General features: G+C 48.9%; 1 pseudogene; it reads left to right on the top strand.

The window, feature by feature from the left end:
- Nucleotides 1-222: 222 nt before the first annotated feature.
- LOC104866000 lies at nucleotides 223-5,520 on the top strand (annotated as a pseudogene).
- Nucleotides 5,521-5,843: the final 323 nt, after the last annotated feature.

Here is a 5,843-nt window from a genome sequence, read left to right as displayed (position 1 = left end):
TAGTGAAGGAAATTCAAAGTTTCAAAAGAGAACCTGCATCTTCAATCTGTGACCAGCAACTGATGATGCTGTTCATCTCTGATGCCGATTGGTTCTTCACCCCTGAAATTCCCCAACCCAGCATCCAAGCAATGAACTTGTTTCTTATCACTTGGGATGTAAGAGCACAGGAAGCCTACTTCTCTGTAAGTGATGCTTCTCTGACTCCCTCTGAGGATTCCTGTCCCGTTCTCCAGCATGCTGTGTCCAGGGCTCCCTGGAGGCTCCTGGGTAGCAGCTCTGACAGTGACACTGATGGTGCTGAGTCCTCCCCTGGCTTTGGCCTCTGACAGGACAGGTAAGTGCCCTGCTCAGGTGCTGAGCCTTGGTCCTGGGAATTGTTGAGTGGAGTGAGATTCCTCATGTCCCAGGCCCTCTTTCTTAAATATCTGTGGCCTTTTCTGTGGTGACTGCCTATCTTCATTACGTGGATTCCTTTCCACAGTAGAGGCCTGTGTGTGTCTGTCCTCCCTATGGGACCTATGCAAAACCCTTCTGTAGAGATGCGATTCCTTTTCACGTCTTCTCCAGTAAACACTTCAGCCTCAAATCACATCTTCCATCCTGATGTCAAATTAATTTCCCAATGTAGCACTTCCTTTTATTGCTTTGCTTTGTGAAAGGGAAAATTCATCTTTACAAGGAGAACTTTATATGTGTCGTTGTATTCTATTTCATGTATGTAATTTCATTGCCTTTCAAAATAGAAAATAGTTATGCATTCAACTTGTTAAAAGAATTTAAAAATAATTTTAGGTGGAGCCTCTATTGGGGTGATTTCCTCCAGGATCCGGCATATCGTCTCCCCCAGGGTCGCTGTTGATGCCCCTATCACACACGGGGCTGAACCCAGAGGCGCCCTCCCTCACCTTCCTTCTTTCACAGGATCTCCAGTGGTTGAGCCCGGATCTCTGAGTGGAGGCTGTGATCCAGTTGGGGTCAATGCTCTCTTTCTGTCCTGATCTTAGCTGCCTAAAGTGAAATTACAGATGCTTTGTACTTGAGTTCACCCTGCTGTCAATCAGCACTTTGGGGATGTTCTTTGTTGCCCTGTGTTCAGGTCTTCCAATCTGACAAAAGCTTGTGCTCATTTGATTAATTTTTTATTAATTTTATGAAATTTGAGCCTTTTTACACTCTTGGTTTCCTCCACACCAGATATTCTATAGGCGGAAACCACAAAATCGTTTGAATTAGTTTGAAGAAAATATATTACAAACTATAGTTAAGTAAGATATGAGGAAACTATGAGTAATCTGTTGTGCTTTTCAGTGTCTGTACTGCAGGAGTCCCAGGAGAGTGTGGAGGTCAGGACCTTCCATGGGCTGGATGCCAATCATAAGGCAAGGAAACTCATTGGCCTACTGGTGTTGCAACCCAAATATCAAAGGATTTCTTTCGCTGTGCCCTGTGTTCTTCTTAACTAGCCTTGGTGGGTTCCCTCTACCTCTCCTTCTTTTCTGACCTTTCCCCAGCAAGGGTGTTACTTTTCCTGAAAATCTTTGAAATGTGCCCAGATCTCCAGCACAATAAGATATCCATTACAGAAGATAAGTTTTCAGGACTTATTTCCCTCTTTTGCTTGAGGTTGCATTTTCTGTACCTGTGAATTCCTATAATTAGCACTTTAAAAAAGAAAGTTTGTCTAAATTTCTCACAGGCAGTGGGAGAGATGTTGGAGATTGAGCCCCTTCCTCCTTTCCACAGCCTCACAGTGATCATTTCAACAGGACATGGGCTGCTTCAGGTAGAGCACACGAAATTTTCAAAGCAAGGATTGTATCCTGGACTCTGTTGTAGAATCAGAGGATTCTATTGGGACAAGATAGAAAAGGCTCACAGAGTTCAACTAATGTCAGGGAATAGGGCCATTAACCAAAGAGATATTTAGCAAACAATGAAATTTCAGAGAGCAGAAGTACTCTGACGGAAAGATATCAAGGTCGTGGGACGGAGAGAATGGATTCTCCACACTTCACTGCACGCATGCAGGAGCTCTCCATGAGCAAGTGGCATTTAGCCACGGCTGCAATAAAGACAAGCAGTCATGTGAAGACCTGAGGGACAAATGCTCCATGGACGTGAGCAGGGACAGGATAAGTTGTGGGAAGATGTGTGATGTGTGTAGGGGACAGAAAGAAAGCAGAGAGGCTGTAGTGTGGAGAGGGAGGCATTGGGCTGGGGTTGTGTGAGCTGAGGGAGGTTGCAGGGAGGTCAGCACATGACCAGACTTGGCCCCAACAGCCAGGGGAAGAAGTGTGAGTCACGTCTATCCAGATATGGAGGTCTGCTGGAAAATTGCAGTTCATTGTAGTTTATTTCGGTTTATTTCATTAGTAAAACAAAGAATTCAATCAGGCTGTTTGAGAAATCCGCCTCTGTCTTATGGAATCCAGTCATTGCACGTTTAAGACGTTCACTTTTCATCTTTGAACCTTCTCGATGTCCCCTCGTACTTTATGCGTTATTAGTCGTCACCGTGTTAATTCTGAACAACTGGTAGAAAGTGCATCCTCCTTGTTGCTGTACTTCGGGTGTGGACGTCCGCAAAGTCCATGTGTTAAAAACTTTGGCTTCAGCTCAGAAGAAACTTGAAGCCGTGGCCCAAGGGGAGGCTTAGGTCATGGACGGGAGCCTCAGAGGGACTGCGGGTGCCAGTGTCGTCTCTGTCTTTCGTGCCCCAGCCGTGAGATGAGCGTGTTGTTCTCTGCGAGCCTCCTTCCGGGTCACCTGCTCCACAGGCACAGGAGCAACGCGTTTCCCCACCGTGGAGGGAAACGACCCTGTGAGCCCAAATCAGTCCTTCTTCTTTATAAGCTGGTGATCTTAGGTGCTTTGTTACAGTGGTGGAAAACTAACATGAGTGGGACACATTCTCTCCATAATGTGCTTCGAACTTTTGCAATTATTCTATATTTCTTATTATTGATCAAGACAAATGGTTGCATGAATTTTGTCATATTTGCTAGTTTATTTTAAAAACTGACATATTCTCCTAAATATAAAGTTTAAACCACTAAATGTATGTGTGCATATATATATATATATATGTACACACACATATACTTGTGTATATATGATACCTAATGTGAGATAGAAAAATTGTGTTTAAATATTTAAAATATATTACAATTAAACACGCATTGCCTTTACTTTCCCTGGAAATCTTCCCGCTTGCTTTAAACACACACCCTATTGTTCCTGCCACTTCCTGAGCACATCTGGAATCACCTTTTGTGTCTTCAGTTGCCCTGTCCTGGTTCCTCCTTCAGTTCAGAGCGTCCACCGTCCATGGTGACTGTGACTCAGGGAGGAGCCAGAGTCACAGGGCTCAGGGCTGTGGAGAGGAGGCAGGTGGGTGCGGATTCACCGGATTCGCCGCGGTGGTTTCCTGATCCTTCCTTTCTGGGGCTATGGGGGGGCTCTTAGCAGCAGCACTCACTGTGTTTATAAAAGTCACACCGGCTCCAGAGTGTTCAGAGCTGCTGAAGGGTAGAAGGATTTTCTTAGATGCACACAATGGTCACATTCATCCAAGGGAATTTTTACCTGTACATGACGCATCTTGCTTTCTTTCCCCACTTCTTCTTCCTTCTCTTCCCTCTTCTTCCTCCTCCCTCTTCTTCCTCTTTTTCTTCTTCCTCTTCCTGTTTTTCTTCTTCTTCTTTCTCTTCCTCCTCTTCTTCTTCCTCCTCTTCCTCTTGTACGAGGCATTGAACACAGTACCGTGTGCTTGCCATATAGGCAGAGGCACCACTGAGCTACATCCCAGCCCAAATTTAATTTTGAGACAATTTCTCATTGAGTTGTTAAACTTCCCAGGCTAGGCTTGAACTTGCTTTTTCCTTTTCTTTCCTTTTTTCTGTAACATGGATTGAACTCAGGACCTCGTGCTTGCAAGACAGGCGCAGCACCACTGAGCCAAATCCCAGGCCCCCAGTCACCACTTCTGCGTGCGTGTTACACACACAGGTGTGCACGGTTCTGTACCTTGAAACTAAGGGACCCATGTGACCCGTGAGACTCCTGAGATCCACCTTCACCCCGTGATTCCTTTCAAATGAAGTTGGCAGCACAGTTTCCACGCGACGTGGCTTTCTGAACTGAGAATTCAGATACAGGACTGCGGACCTGTGTGGGTCCTCACTTTCAGCTCCTCCAACCTATTCCACAGCCTCCCACTACTTAAAACCCCAATCCTGGAGTCAACTACAGGGCTGGATCCGGGTGACTTCCGGCCAGCCCTTACCCCAGTCCTTACTCCCGCCCACCTAGTTCCTGTGCCTCAGTGCCCGCTGTCTCCTGGTTCCTTGATGAAGATCACGGAATCTTGGACCCCTCTGCACATGGCACCGCCTTTCCCTTTACCCAGAACACGGGCCTGGCCCTCACCTGTCCCCCCGCAGGGGATCTGCACCTCTCCAGGCACATTTCAGTCCCTCCTCAGTCCTTCCCAGGGCCCTGTGGTCCCTGAGCTCTGCCTGCTCTTCTCTGGGCAGAGCCTGCCCCACTGTGCCCTCCCTGCTCCCCTGAGTCCCTGGGTTTGGCCTCTGTCCCTCCTGCTCCCCTCCCCAGTGTGGACTCCCAGGGTCTGCTTTCCTGCTGTGGGCTTGCTGGGGAGGCAGGGGGAGCCTGGACAGGAGCAGGAGGCCCGGGTGAGGCAAGGGGAGCCCCTGGGGGCTGAGAGGCAGAGGGCGGAGGGGCTGTGGGCGGGGCCTGGGCAGCAGGTGGGAGCGGGTGGGGCGAATTCCGGGGGGCTCTGAGCTGGACTGGGCCGGCTGGGGATGGGCCGGCTGGTGTGGGGCAGTGCTGGGCTGGGAGGAGCGGTGCCCCCGCCTCGCCCGGATCCTCTGCCTGGAAGTCACCCGGTGCTGGTGTTCACGCCTGGCGGGCAGTGTCCTCCCAAGAGGGTGGCGCTGACCGGGTCACTGCTGCCCACAGCGCGTTTCGTGGACTATGTTAAATCAGAGTGTCACTTCTCCAACGGGACGGACGGAGCGCGTGCGGCTCCTGCAGAGCTTCATCTACAACAGCGAGGAGTTCGTGCAGTTTGACAGCGAGGTGGGCGAGTACCGCGAGGTGACCGAGCTGGGGCGAGGGATCGCTGAGTCCTGGAACAGCCAGAAAGAGATCCTGCAGCGGAAGCACGCTGAGCTGGACACCGTGTGCAGACACAACTATGCGGGTGTGCAGAGCTTCACTGTGCAGAGGAGAGGTGAGTGTGGGGCCCGGACAGCCACGCAGAGGGAGGGAGGGAGACCAAGAAAAGAGAGGCAGGGAGAGGGAGGAGGGTGATGCAGGGCACCAAGCCCTCAAAACGCGGTGTCCAAATAAGTAAAAATAATCCAAGCAAGGGAAACAGCATAAGTCCCTGTTTCTGCTAGATATCTAGAATGTTGAGTTGTGTCCTCTAAAATTGAAAAATTAATTCTAGGAACAACAGAGGCCAACAGTGGGAAGAATTTATCAAGAGAAAGATAGTTTCCCGGCTGGGGATTTAGCTCAGTGGTGCTGCTGCCTGCCTTGCAAGCGTAAGGACCCTAGTTCGATCCCCGGTACAAAAAAAAAAGAAAGAAAGAAAGAAAGAAAGAAAGAAAGAAAGAAAGAAAGAAAGAAAGAAAGAAAGAAAGAAAGAAAGAAAGAAAGAAGATAGTTTCCTTCTCAAGAGACAGAAGGGGGACAGGAAAGTGGGTTGAGCACTCATCCTTTTTTCAAAGGTGTTTTACAGAGCAAAGCCCCGAGGTAAGGTGGGGACAAAGGGGGACAAACTGTAAGACCCAGGGGAGAATTACAAGGTGCACAGG

Source organism: Fukomys damarensis, unplaced genomic scaffold (assembly GCF_012274545.1).
Source record: "Fukomys damarensis isolate Sample0158 unplaced genomic scaffold, DMR_v1.0_HiC HiC_scaffold_20, whole genome shotgun sequence".
NCBI classification, from domain to species: Eukaryota; Metazoa; Chordata; class Mammalia; order Rodentia; family Bathyergidae; genus Fukomys; species Fukomys damarensis.
This window is presented reverse-complemented; position numbering and strand designations above follow the sequence as displayed.